The following is a 14,727-nucleotide window of genomic DNA, read 5'->3' as shown; positions in this document are numbered from 1 at the left end:
GACAGGAGAGGGCAAGGGAGGACACAAATAGTGTGGGTGGTGGCACAGTGGGCGAGGGGAATATTTTCAGCATCATGTCGCCCATGACAACAAGCACAAAGGTGAGGACAGGGCAAGTAGCCACAATGTGCTGTAACTGAGGTCTGCTGATGGGCCGTCCCACCCAAAGACACCCTGATCACAAAGGGGCCCAGAAGCACCCCATTACCCATCTCCAAATAAGCCTTCTCAGTTTAACAGTGAATGAAGCCTCATAACTACACTGGCCCAAACCATCGCAACAAACTATTCAACACATGTGGCTACTGAGCACTTGAAATGCGGCTAGTCTGAATTAAAATGTGCCATGAGTGTAAAATGTGCAATGGATTTCGAAGACTTAGGATGAGAAAACAAATGTAAAAATATCTCATTAATTTTTTTGGTATTGATTACATGTTAAAATAATGATATATTGGGTTAAATAAAAATATATTATTAATGTCACCGTTTCCTTTTTATTTTATTTAATGTGCTGCTAGAACATTTTAAATGTGACTCGCGTTATGTTTCTATTGAGAAGAGCTGGTCTGTAAGGCTACTGTGATATTACACGTGGGCTAGATAAATGTATCCTGCCAGCATGCTCATTAAAGCAAATAAGGTTATCTGAATAGCTCTCTCAGCTATTCTCTGAGAGAATGGGAAACAGAACTGATAAGTTTTGATTTGTTGCATGTGGAAATAGAGGGCTAGGTAGATGTGACCTGAATTAGGAAAGGGTTCCTCTGTGGGGTATGGCAGAGGATTTTACAGCATGCTACCAGCTGAGGCAAAAAAAGGGCCGAACATTCAAAATGAGACCAAATGTTGGAAAAGCCCACAAACCTGCCAGTGACCACAAAGGCCAGCCTCCCTTTTGGTGTCCAGGCTCTGCACCAGGCCACTCTCAACCTCCCCAGCTCCAGGCTGCCCCCTCCACTGACCTTGGGGTGACCTCCAAACCCATCCCCTTCGTCTACTCTCACCAGTCTCTCCCAGCACCCTAAGCCCTACAACCACACGCATTCCAAACAGTTTCCCCCACTGGCCAGAACAAGGGGCCCTCCTGTAGCCCTCCCTTTCAGGAGCTTCCTGCCAACAATTAGAAAAGGAGGCAACATGATACAGCACAACTAGCATGGCCTGCGAGCCAAGAAATCCAGATCTGTCCGAGTTTCGCTGTGTGAGTTTGACTCCTATCACAGCTCCTCTGGGCCTCAGGTGCTTCATCTGTCATATTATACGGACCTAAATCTATTGACTTGTTGGGGGGTTCAGTGAGATATCGGAGTAAGAGGTCTTTGTTAAAGAAGTGTTACACAAATGAAAGAGAATATGGTACTCTAGCACCGGAAGGGGAAGGAGAGAAGTAGAAAAGGGAAAGTCCATAGCAGGAGGGGATGCCATTTGTGAAGACGAGGTATGAATCCCCCCTTGTACTAAGAGGGGCAGACTTTCCCCACTGGCACGAGGGCGCCTCTATGAAGGGCAGGCACAGGTCACAGCCTTTCTATCAGACATACCTTCCTGCTCACATACCTGACTTCAGGAATTTTCCTGCAGCTGAATAAATAAACGTGGGTCCGGAGAAAATGTCCTAAACAAAACCGAATGCATCTGTTAATGAGCTGCTCGAGATTTTAATGTTACTCAGCACTGAAAAGAGGGTTTTAAACTCCATTGAGAAAAGCTGTAATTTGCCCCAGACTCACCTTCACCCCCCAACCCCCCACCACTCCTCTCCCAACGGGGTGAAGGGTGGAGAATGAAGAATCCAAGGAGTGAAACACATTTTCTCGATGGTATAATGGGCTCTGATCACCCAATATCCAATAAGCTGTGCTGAGTACATTTGCATTCTATTTAACCCTAATTCTAACCTTTGAAGGAAGAATTATCCCCCCACCCCTTTTTTTTTTTTTTTTTTGCAGTACGCGGGCCTCTCACTGCTGTGGCCTCTCCCGTTGAGGAGCACATGGCTCACGGGCCCAGCCGCTCCGCGGCATGTGGGATCTTCCCGGACCGGGGCATGAACCCGTGTCCCCTGCATCGGCAGGCAGACTCTCAACCACTGTGCCACCAGGGAAGCCCTGTCCCCATTTTATAGAGGAGAGTACTTGAGGCTAGGAAGAGCACAGAGAGGACTCAAAACTAGCCCTTTCTATCCAGCAGTCTTTTTCATTGTACTCTCCTTACATAGGCCTAGAGGTGATGTAATGACCTGTAATATGTTCAAGATAGAGGATTAGGAGAAAAACATAGCAGAACAGTATGCAAAACCTCATTTTTATTAAAAAATTTCTATCCAGATATATATGTGAGCATATACCTAGGTCTATGCAAGGATATAGCTATATCTCATTTAGGTATAGTGCCAAGTCTAGAACAATACACTCCAAACTCTCCCATATGCCCTAACCACCAGTTCTTGACAGTTTGTGGAGTTTACGCCTTTATACATTCTTATATTATTCTGAATGTTTGCTACTAACTGGTATAATATTTTAAATAATTAATTAATTTAAAATTTCCCAGTCGGGTTTATTGAGCCTTTCAAACTACAAAGACCAGCCACTCACACATACACACACACTCCAAAAATTATTCAAAAAATAGAACTTTTCTCCTTACCATTATTTTCCTTATCAATTAAAAAAAACCACACAAATTTCACCTTGCCCTTCAAGAGTCCAATTTTTTAAGCTTAAAAGTCAGTAAAGTAGGTAGCAAATGTCTTACAATGCAATAAATATTTTTATTTATAAAGTAAATAAAAAGGACAGGTGTTTTGGTGTCTTCCCCAGCAGACAGCAGACGCCATGACTGAGAGGAGTGGGCACAATGACCCACCACAGGGCCCCGCCATCTTCCTCTCTCCAGGTGTCCACTCCCACCCTTCACTTCTTGGAGTTTCCATCTCAAACCGTCATGCATCAAGCATCCCATTTTCTCCCCCTAACTGCTACTCCCCAGTTAAAATTTACCCAAGGAGTAGTAAAATTCATCCCCTAATCTAATAAAGGAACTACAATGTTAATGGTTTAGAATTTTCTTTCTGCTTCCTTGTAATGTATTAGCATTTTATTAAGAGCTTTCTGAACATACTGTATTAACTTGAGAGTGATTTGAACAGTGGAGAAGTCAAGCTAATTCGCCAGTGGGAGATGCAACCTGTGACTGTGGGCTACAGTGACATCCTGAATGTCCACCACTCACCTTCCAGCCAGCTGTTGCCATGTGGGAATTAATTCAAGGCTAGTATTGCCAGACCTGATTTTTTTCAAAAGAAGCCAGGAATGTGGATTTATGTAAAATCTGATCTTTTTTTTTTTTTTTTTTTTTTGCGGTATGTGGGCCTCTCACTGTTGTGGCCTCTCCCATTGCGGAGCACAGGCTCAGCGGCCATGGCTCACGGGCCCAGCCGCCTCGCGGCATGTGGGATCTTCCGGGACCGGTGCACGAACCTGTATCCCCTGCATTGGCAAGCGGACTCTCAACCACTGCGCCACCAGGGAAGCCCCGTAAAATCTCATCTTTTAATGTCGACTTCATTCTTTTTTTTTTTTTTTAACACTGCACAGGTCCAATAGACCCACATGCACACCACATGTTGCCTGTGTGCCCACCAGTTAGGCATCGAAGTGGTCTCAGCCCACCTTTCCAGCCTCACCCCCAACTCCTCTGGCCCTGACAGATGCAGCCACACCTCGTTTTGCCTTTGCTCACTGTACCAGCCCCTGAAGATGCCTTTTTCTGTCTTCTCTACCAGAGTCTTTCCCACCCTTCCAGGATCTTCTTAAATTGTGCCAACAATTCCTAATCCTCAATATCAATCTCAATTAGTATTGTCCATCCTCCAAAAAGCTATAACCCGCCATCGTATTTCCGCTGACTCCAACACTTCGCACGTTCTGCCTCTCATTGCCATTATCTCCACATGGTTAAATCTTTCCGGTAAAAAATAAAATACATTGGAAAAAAGGAAGGAAGGATTGTGTGTGTGTGTGTGTGTGTGTGTGTGTGTGTGAGATAGCTATGACTTTGGTCCTATTCTCATTTTACAGGAGAGATAACTAAAACTCAGTGACTAAGTGATCATCTTGAGATTTCTGTATATCCTCTAGCTGTGCATCTTCTGGACTTCCTTCTGCTCCCACTACCCAGGATCCTACTCCTTCCTTCTCCATCTGGCAACTCCTACTCAACCCTCAAGATGCTTCACCTACCAGCGTCTTCCCCTTCTCTACACACCAATCAGGATGGGTCCCCCTCCCCCCAGTTCTGTGTTCCCACAGCACCCTGTAAGAACATCTGTCAGCACACTCATCAAACTATCCTGTCATTAGCTATCTGATTCTTGTCTCTGTTGAAGTGAAAGCTCCTTATCTAGCCTGGTACCTGGCCCAGAGCAAGTGATCAGTCAGTATTTATTGGATGGCAGGAAGGAAGGGAGGGAAGGAATGATGCAGGGAAGGAGGAAAGAGGGAAAGAGAGAAAAAAGGATGGTAACAGCCCACAGGCAATCAACGAACGTGAGGTATAATGAACTGCATGGCTCCAAGCCCCACTTCTGGGGTGAAATTGATGCTGGCCCTTTTGTGCTCCGCCCCAAAGCAGATGATTGGGAAGACTCCCATTGCACCCCCTTCTTCCCCACCCCCAGAGTGGGGCAGGCAGGTGGCAGGTTGCTGCTTGGCTTTGGGGTGCCAGGAACCAGCATTCACCTCCACTCTGTTCCTGGCCTCCAGCTCCAGGGAATGTGATTTTCTGCATCAGTCAGGCTCTGCTTTGGAAGGATAACTTCAGTTATGATGGGTGATGGTGGGGCTGAGTCTTCCCCAGAGGCTGCCAGGGAAGCATACTGGAGAAGGCCAGCGCTCAGAGAAGGGCTGACAATTCTCATTGCCCATGGCGGACAAGGGAGAGGGGAGCATCTTTTTTTTCCGAGAACGCTGGAAGTAAGGCGCCCTGCTCTGGGGGTTGCTGGAAAACTCCTGTGCCCCCCACCCATTCACCCCTCCTCATTTATAGGCCAGGACGCTGGGCCAAGCTGCTTCTGCTCCTGGACTCTCTCCCTGGTGCAAGCCAAAGAGAATCGTCCTGCTCTCAGGAGACACTGCAGAGAATCTAGCCTGGGTTGATGGTCTCAGAAGACCAACTGCCCTCTCAATCCTTTGAGAGTTCACAACACCCAGTGACACCCACTATGAGATCGGAGGGGTAAGGAAAACTCTGGTCTCCTCACCACTACTCGACCAAAGTCAAGCTAGGGAGGGAGGTCAAGGATACCATTCCTACAGGGAATTCAGAACCTCAGAGAACTCACCTAGAAGGCAAACGATCTGGGGAAAGGTCACAGGGTCCAACCTCTCCCAGGGCTGGGGCAGGATTCCCAGGTCCCCTCCCACCCAGACTCTACATCCAAGCAGCTGGGGCAGAGGAAGCAGGGTTCCCCTCATTTCCCCTTTCTGCTCCCTCCTCGTCCCCCATCTCCCCCCTGGGACCCACCCAGGACCTCCCCCCAACTCCCCAAGGGCTTTCCATCCCCACCTCCAGGTTAACTCAGAATAGCAGGCTCTCTGTGAGAGCCGTGGGCAGGCCCGGCATCCACAGTCAGCACTTTAGGCTCAGTAAATCCTCAGTAAACCAATAAGGTAGGATCTTTTACCCGATTTTAAAAGTAAGAAAATGAAGGTCAAAACCATCTTATAATTAGAAAGGAAAAAAAAAATCTTAAAACAAAAGGAGACGACATTAAAACAAAATACTTAAAAAAACAAACTAATAAGACCCAGAACTTCAGCTAGAGAACTGACCAAATAATCCTACAGCTTTAAAAAGAAAAAAAAAAAAAAAAAGCTAATTTTATTGACTACTTATTATGTGTCCAGCGCTTCATGTGCACTATCTCATTTCATCCTCGGGGTAACCCCATAATACAGTCTCTTATTATCTCCATTTTACAGATAAGAAACTGAGGGCCAGGGAGGTGGTGTGACTTAACCAAAGCCCAGACATTCTTCTCTTCCAAGGGGAGAGAAGGGTAACAGGTTACCCTGTGGGATAACATATTTGCATTTTAACAATAGCTCTCTGGAGAAGACAAAGTAATCCAAAGGAATGAAATGACTCTAATGCCAGGAATTTCAGGCCTCGGCTCTGCCTGTGGGCAGAGTTCTTAGGGCAAGAGCCTCTGGCACCACCGGGCATCACCCGAAGGTGGCCACCCACAGGCCCGGCTAACACAGGGCTCCATTCAGCAGCTGGCAAAGCCCAGGGCATGGGGTTAGAATGAGAGAGAAGATTGGGTCAGAAGGCTAGCCCCGAGGCAGGCACAAGAGTGGAGCAAGTGAGCAAATGCAGAAGCATGTGATTCCAGGTGCTCCACGTATGTCCCCTCATGCAAAAATATCAGCCTGCTTACCAGTGTGGAAGAGGCACTCCCAGCATTAGCGTCAGGACCAGGCAGTGTGCTGGTGCAAGAGGCCTGGGTTCCCATTCCAGCTCAGTTACGTACTCCCAGGCCACCAGGACCTCCCACCTGTCCTCAGTATACTCATCTGTGAGACTGGAGCAGGCGCCCATGTCTAGGTAACCAGTGAGGTTTCCTAGAGACAAACTCTAGGTGATGGGACCCAGAATGGGTGCCAAGGATGGGCAATGGGGGCCTGAAAAGACACTGTTCATTGGCTTTTATCAAGGCTCTACTGAAAAGCACTCCACGCCAGATGCTGCACCAAGCACGGGGATGAGGACGGGAGCTTATACCCAAGAGAGGACAGCCTCCCAAGTAACGCTCATGAATCCTCCGCTAAGAGGAGTGATGCCTGCTGCCCACGGGCCAGGTTTGCGGGGGGTTCAGGGAAGCCCTCCCAGAGCAGCCCGTGTGTGAAGAAGATGGGGACCACGACTCTCTGTAAGCAGAGAGTGGAGGCACTTATCCAAAACAAAGCACTAGAGAGAGGACATGCAAATTTAGGAAGGGCGCGTCATTACCTCTGGAGGTAATGAGGCTGGGCGTGGTCAGAGCCAGGTGACAGAGCCCATCCTGCCTGACCCCACAGCTTTCACTCTTAATTTTTATCCTGTCCTCACTCCTGCAGCATGTGTGCCTGTGAGTGGATTCAGGGTGGAGAGGGAAGGAAGGAGGTGTGAGAACAGGCAAAAAGGCTGGAGAGAAGGATGGGGAAGACAGGAATGAATAGTAAGCGCTTTCTTACCAAAACAAATTGGCAGCTATCGTTTTTCTAGACAGACTCTCCTGTGGTTGCCTATCGTGGTTTTTAAGAGCACAGGGTTCTGGGATCAGGCAGGTCTGGGCTGAGCCCCTGGCTGCACCACTTAATACCTCTGTGACCTAGAGCAAGTATTTAACCTCTTGGAGCCTCACTTTACTCACCAATACAATGGGAATGATAGCAATTATTCCTTATTGGGTACTCAGTAAAGATTATATCACTGCCATATTTAAAGGGCTTGGCATAGTGTCTGGCACATGGTAAGAATTCAATAAGAGATAGCAAAAAACCAACCACTATTCTAATGTTGCTCTGGGGGGCTCTCATCTCTCCAGGCATCCTCCTCCAAATCAACATCTGGCCAGTTCCCCCACATCCTCACTGACTCCCTCCCTCCTCCGTTCAGCCTCCTTTGCATTCCCGCTATTTCAGAACCCACTTCAAAGCTATTTTTCCCCGTGGTTCTCTTCCCTCCTAGGATTCTAGCTTGCATTTGATCAAGTGATTCATCACGTAATCTACACAAGCTCCTTAACCTCTCAAGAACATAACTGCCTATTCTGTGGCTGTTTCGATGGACTGGTTTGCATGGGATTGGCAATCAATGCAGAAGCTGATGGGTTTGCAGGCTGATAGGAGTTACCGAACCAGTTGCCCGTGTGTAACCACAATTTGTAAATTTACTTCTTGATATACATTAAAACCTTCTACCCAAACTACAAATTATGTGCTTTTGCAAATTTGCCAAACTAGTAAATGAAATTTACTACTGCTCAAGAATGTCTTGCACTAATTGGACAGAGATAGATGGGTATATAAAAGATTAGGGCGAGGGACAGTGGGAAATTAGGAACTAAAGCTCACTGACTTTCTGGCGGGGGGGGGTCTTAACCCTTTTTGTGCCATGGACCTCTTTAGCAGACTGATTAAGCCTATGGACCCTTTCTCAGAACGTTTTAAAATATATAAAATAAAATACATAGCTTGACTACAAACAAAACCAATTACATTGAAATTATTAATTTTTTTAAATGAGTGTATAATATAGTAGTATATGTTCCTTATTAATGCATTAAATAATAAGCTCTAGCAGAAGGTATAATAACTGCTGCAATTTCAAAGCTGTGATGGGCATAAATCATGTTCCAGATATATGCAGCAACTGAAATTTGATATGCAAATATCTGTGATTTCTACTGGTGACAATGTCACAGATACTGCAAATACACTGTGGTTTGTTGCCTACATTCATAATCGAAGAAAATGCTAAATAAAGATGTTATTGTTTTCCCCACCCAAGTTCACAGACTCCTCTGAATTCTACCTGTGGGCCCCCTGGGGCTGTTAACCCTCAAGTTAAGAATCTCTGTTAGATCCTTCATAACTCAGTAAGCATCTGTACTGAGCAGATTCCTGAATTCCAGCTCACTTTCATCTCTTTCTCAAGGAATCTCCACCCTCAGCCCTTCCTGCCTAAGAAGGCCAAGTTCTGCACATATGACCCTCCTCTGGCCTCCCCTCCTATCTGATTGGCCAAAGCTGACCAGAGACTGGCCTGGAGAGAAAACCTCAGCTTCTAGAGAACCAAGCTCAGACAATAGCATCCTCTCTGGAACTTGAACTCAGAGACAAAGGAGAGTGTGATAGTACAGTGAGGTGGCGGGGAAGGGGCGGTGGGGGGCGGGCACAGGTGCTGAGTTGAGCCAATGGTACTCAAAGTGAAGACCAGTGACCACTTGCACCGGTGGAATAGCCTCGGGCTCAGAACGCTCTCCCTGCCACCTCAAGGATGCCTGGCCTCCTTCCAGGCCTCTGCTTAGATATCAATACTGCATTTTATAGCTCCTCACTCGCTTCATTAGAGCCAGCTTAAGGGAGTCTCTGTTTTCTGTATCAGAAGAACCCTGAGTCAGTATTACCAACAGCATGTACAGGTGAGGAAGCTGAAGTTCTTTGGTCAACGTGAATCATTTGCTCCGGCCCACAGGGCCAGTAACCCTTCTTTGAGGAAGAGAGGGGTGATGGCCTTTATTACTTATTTATTTAAAAATCATACAAATGATACATGGAAACGATATCTTAAAACACTTCACCATTACTAATGAAATGGCCCCCTGCTACACACTTGGCATCGCACCTAAGAAGTGTAGACTGTGATCATACTAGGCTCTACTCAGCCGCCACCCAACTTGACGTTCCTTGTCTTTTAAACCTTTCCCCAACTGTAGGATGGTTACATTTTTCAAGGCGGATGGGAGTGGGGTAGTAAGGACCAGCCTATGAACACAGCACTTGGAAACACTCAGCCCTGATGTCTGGTGCCCTGCTATGAAAATCAAAATTGATTTCACTGAGAGCCAGCATCTCTGGCTTCTGGGCAGAAACCAGGCTGTGGAGGAGAACCAGCACCGAAGGCTGGAGCAAATTCATGGAGCAAATTCTTCCCAATGTCATATTTCTCTCCCCGTTGTCCCTTGATGTCAGAGCAACAAACATCTCCAGCCAATAAGTTTTATTTCCTCTGGAGAAAACAATCGGAAGGGGGGAGGGAATCAGGATTTGTGTCTTTTTCCACAATGCCTGTGTCCCCAGAAAGTTAAGTGAGGGGCAAGGCCCAGGCCCCAGAGCCCCGACAAGACAGTGAAGTGCCCCTTTTGAAAACAGACTTCTTTCCCTTGGAGAAGGAAACTTCAGCCAGCTTCTTCAGACACCACCAATCTATAACTGCCTGCATATCACATTAACCATCTACTTGAAATCTTAGGGCAGCATTTATTTTATCAGGGAAACTGCGACAAGCCTATTTTTATTGCGAGGGCCCCTCTTCTTTCCTTTAATCCTACTTTGAAAAATTATCCATGTAGACTGGAAACATCACAGAAAGGTCTATTAGAGGCCTCTTAGTCTAAACTCTGGGTCTGGAAGATTAGCATTCTGAAGCACAGAGAGGTTAGCAGTCCAGCTGTAAATCACACAGCTAGTCAGCAGTAGATCTAGGCTCCAATCCCGTGATTGGGCTTCCAAGCCCGGGCCTCTTCCCACATAGTCTACTACAGAATAGCACCAAGTGGCCAGATGTCTGACCCCCAGAGACAGAGAGCTCTGTCAATCCCAGTTTTATCATTTATGAGTTCCATATCCCCAGGCAAATCACTTAACCTCTCTGAGCCTCATTTTTGTCATCTGTACACCTGAGATTATGATTGTAACTATCTCTAGGATTACTACACGCATGAAATGTGCCAGGGTTTGACACACACGGACCCTATTATTATACTGTACTGCTCCTGCTTCGCAGACTGAAGTGAATGGATCTGCCATGTGAAATGTGATAACTGTATCCGCACAGCTGCCCAGAGATAAGCAAGAAAAGATGGTTATCAAACCCATTTTACAGTTAGAAAAAATTTAGTCCCCTGCAAAGATGACATAACTTGCATGAGATCAGTTTTAAAACTGAGCACATTCTTAGCTGCCCTAACTGTCCTCCCTAGCACACCATCCGAGGAATGGGTTGACTTAGAAGTAAAGGTTACCTCTTTCCCCACCCTCCACAGAGCAAAACCGTCTATCACTGGCTCACATTCCATGACCCTTCCTTATAAACTGGAATCAGCACAGTGCCTGGCACAGAGAAGAGACACGATGCAGTTTTTTTTTTTTTTTTTGCGGTGCACGGGCCTCTCACTGTTGTGGCCTCTCCCGTTGCGGAGCACAGGCTCCGGACGCACAGGCTCAGCGGCCGTGGCTCACGGGTCCAGCCACTCCGCGGCATGTGGGATCCTCCCGAACCGGGGCACGAACCTGTGTCCCCTGCATCGGCAGATGGACTCTCAACCACTGCACCACCAGGGAAGCCCCCACGATGCAGTTTTGACGAATGAGTGAATTACTGTATCATTGAAGATCCTGATCTGCAGGTAAGCTGGGCACTTCGTGGGCCCAGCTGCCTGAAGCACGCGTCTCGTTGCAGAAAGCAGGAGGCAGGCACGCAAGAGCTCCAGGAGCAGCGAGCGAGAACCCCATTCTCTCCATGCCTTCCCATAGCCTGCTCTACAGGGAGGAAGACTTTGACAAGACCGAGAGCTAGGCCCCTGATCTCAAGGGTCCCATCCAGAGCGTTTCCAAACCTAGCCCACGTGGCTCAATCCAGGGCCCAGAAGACAACTGTGAAGCACACATGACCCTCCTCCAGCTAAAACAGATGTAATAACATTGCAGGCAAGGGGCAGTGAACAGGCCAGGGAGATGCCCATCTGTCTTCCTAATTGTCAACTCTGCCCATAACAAAATTTGTCTCCCTGTCACACCTTAGGCTGCTACTGAACTGAAGCAAAACCAAGATATCCATCTTCCAGCCACGAGCAGCAGCCTTCACAAAGTGCCAGGGACAAAAAGAGGCTGTTTGACTAAGAGAAGCAGAGAGAGCTGGAAGGAGCCCTGGCCTGAGAGTCAGGAGCTGGGGTGGGGTGAGGGTGTGTGTCTGTGTGTTGCAGGGGTTACTTGGGCAGTTACTGAACCTCACTGGGCCTCTGCTTCCTATAAAATTCAAGTCCAAAGTTTTGGAAAGTGGGGTCAATGGGGGAAGAGGAGGGCTGTGAATCATGTGACATTGTATGCAAAATATTTTAGGTTATATGCATTTGGAAGAGAGTATCCATAATTTTTGTCAGAATCTCAAAGATATACGTAACACTCCCCCCCCCATAAAAAAGTTAAAAAATACTAGACTAGATGTTTTTCTAGCCTAGTAAGCATTTACTGAGCACCTTCTATGTCCTTCTCTGTGTTAGGTACATGATAGGAGAGTCCTGCCTTTATGAAGCTGAGGTTCATTTTATGCTCGCTGTGATAGAAGCCTGTCAGGGGAGCTTCGGAAACAAAGAAGAGGGAGCATTTGACTCTCTGGTCAGGAAAGGCCTTCGTGGTCGTGGGGGAACCTTAGGTTAAATGTTGATGTTGAAAGCTGAGTGCGCATTCACTGGGTGAACAAGGAGGAAGTGTATTTTAGAGAAAGGGCAGCATGTGCAAAGGCAGCAAGTGTTCCAGGAACTGCCTGAAGTGCAATGGTGAGTAGAACATAGGAGATGCTCACTGGGGGCAGCGGGGGGAAGAAGCCAGAAATGAGGCTGGAAAGGCAAGCAGGGCCCAGATTAGGAAACGCCATGCAAGCCACCCTAAAAAATGTTACATTGTAGGCAATGAGTTCATTCTAGGTTTAAAAGCCTAGGGTGAACCACCACGCCCAGCATGAATCTTTCTGATTTCTGGCAGCAGCCTTGGTCAGTCGTGAACACAGTGGGCAACAGGGAACAACTGGAGGGAAGAACTCTGCCTCTTGGCGCCCTGAGTGGGCACGGGCTGTCTGCAAAGGTGCTGGTAGTAAGTGCGTGCATGGGGCGGGTGAGTCCCACACCGGCATGTTAGTCTCTCCTTCTTCTCTCCCAGCCAGGGGGACTCCAACTGCCCGTGATTATGGATAAGAAAGGAAGGTACTGATTGGGCCAGGTGATGGGATGCAGAAGTAAGGCACATGCCCATTGGGGCCCCTGGTCATCACTTGGTAAACAGCCTTTCAGTCCCTCCAAAGGACTCTGCTACTTGCCTCAGGGCCCTCTCACATGCTGTTCCTTCTGCCAAGAAGACTCTTTCTGCCCTCTTGAACTAGTTACTTCTTATCAGCCTTCCGACTAAGCGACTACTGTATGTATCACAGATTCTCACAGCACCTTATCCTTTCCTTTCAAGCAATTCAGCACTGTTTGTAATTCTATATTTATGTGAGTGAGTTGATTCAAGTCAGTCTTGGCCACTAGACTGCAAGCTCCATGAGGCCAGACAGTGCCAGTTTGGTTCATACCTGTATCCCATTCCCTTGCCTGGTGCCTGGCACAGAGCAAGTACTTGTTGATTGAATGAAAGTCTGGTGTGGACCCTGAGCCATTCCCCATTCTCACTGCCCATTAACATTCCCCATAACTCAACTCACATTATGGTCCAGGGAGGAGGAGGTTTGGACATGGGCAGGAGGGTTGGACTTGAAAAGGCAATATCAGAGTGAACTCTGCCTTTATTCCAAATGTAGCTCTGTGTTCTCCTGTGTCCTGTCTTGAAAGGCTCTAAGGGAACCCACATTTGGTTTACCCAGGCAAGTCCTTGGGAATCGTGTTCAAGATGCTTTCTCCCCAAGCCTCAACCAGGTCACTGGCTGCATCTGATCCTCCCCTGACCCTACTTGGTCAATAGGACTTTGCCCAGGCTTCAGGGGGTCATCCTCAGAAAGGAGGAGGAGTCTCCATCTCCTTCTCCTGAAAAGTACCTCCTCTCGGCCCTCCAAGCCCGAACCCTAGGGCGCCTGGGAACCAAAACCACTGGTTCCTGCAGTCCTGGCAGATGCTCAGGGCAAGTGCAGATACAGACCTGGTGTAGGGGCCATGGGGCTCGACTTTCCAAACCCCATGCTAAGTAACTGGCCACTCTGCAGGGAAAAAGTACTTGGGGTCAAAAGTTTGACCTTAAGGGAGAGATGACAGGGAGGGAATCTCACCAAGTGGCGTGCATGCTCAGCAAAAGCGCCCTCGGCGGGGCGGCGGCCAGCACATCCGGCCCCCATAGAGGCCCCCTTGCCTCCACCCAAGGTCGTGGTCCAACAGGAGCGCTGGAAAGTTCAGCCAGGGGCCGAGGGGTACCCGAGTAGGAATCGGGGGCCGACTTTTGCGGAAGAAGGGAGACTAGGAGCTCGATTCCTGGTAGTCCTGGGAGCCGGTGGCAGGGTGCCCCAGTCCCGCAAGCTGCATCCCGGACCGCAGCGCCGGGCTCGGAGGCTCTGGGCTCGGAGGCGCTGGGCGGGGGCTGCACCATCCGAGCCGCAAGGACAACGCGGCCTCCCCGCTCCCCAATATCCTCCGTCCCCGGCACTAGGGCGCGGGGAGCGGGTGGGGCGGAAGGCGAGTGGCGCCCGCCCTTGGGCAGCCCCCTCCCCGCGCGGGCTCGGACCCCGGTGGGGGCCGGGGGGCGCCAAGTCGGGCCAGGCTGCCGCAGCCTCTGCTTTAGGGGAGCCGGGGATGCGGCGCGGGGAGGGGGCGAGGCGGGTGGCGGAGGCAGAGGAGAGGGGCCGAGCGCCGGGGCCAAGACCCGGGTCGCGCCGGGCCGGTGCGGGCAGGGCCGGGGTGGCGGAGCGCCTTACCTCGGCGAGCCGCGGGAGGCCGGCGGGGGGCGCCGGCTGTGACTCGGACTTCGGGGCGCACGCAGCCTCCGGGTGCACCGTCCCCGTCCCGGGCGCGCTCCACCAGGCTGGCGCACCCTCGTCGTCCGGGGCGCGCACCTCCTCGGGCGCCCTCTCGCCGGCGGGCTCGCCTTGAGCCCGGGGCGCACACCCAGCGGGGCACACCCGCCGCGGCCGCTGCGGGACTGGCCAGGCGCGGGCGGCCGAAGCTGCGCCCGGCGTCGCCGGCTGCCAACACCACCC

At 49.4% G+C, this 14,727-nt stretch overlaps 1 protein-coding gene across 1 annotated transcript in view; it reads right to left on the bottom strand.

Annotated features, from left to right (window-relative positions):
• KANK4 (KN motif and ankyrin repeat domains 4) overlaps positions 1-14,511 on the bottom strand; it is a 68,216-nt gene extending 53,705 nt beyond the window's left edge. Inside the window, exon 1 of the mRNA XM_081224837.1 lies at positions 14,446-14,511. The gene's annotated coding sequence lies outside the window, so the exon portion shown is untranslated. The remainder of the gene's footprint in view (positions 1-14,445) is intronic.
• Between the last annotated feature and the right edge of the window lie 216 nt (positions 14,512-14,727).

Source organism: Mesoplodon bidens (genome assembly GCF_964165515.1).
Source record: "Mesoplodon bidens genome assembly, chromosome: 2".
Taxonomy (NCBI): Eukaryota; Metazoa; Chordata; class Mammalia; order Artiodactyla; family Ziphiidae; genus Mesoplodon; species Mesoplodon bidens.
Note: the sequence above shows the minus strand (reverse complement) of the source record. Positions and strands in the feature narration are given on the sequence as shown.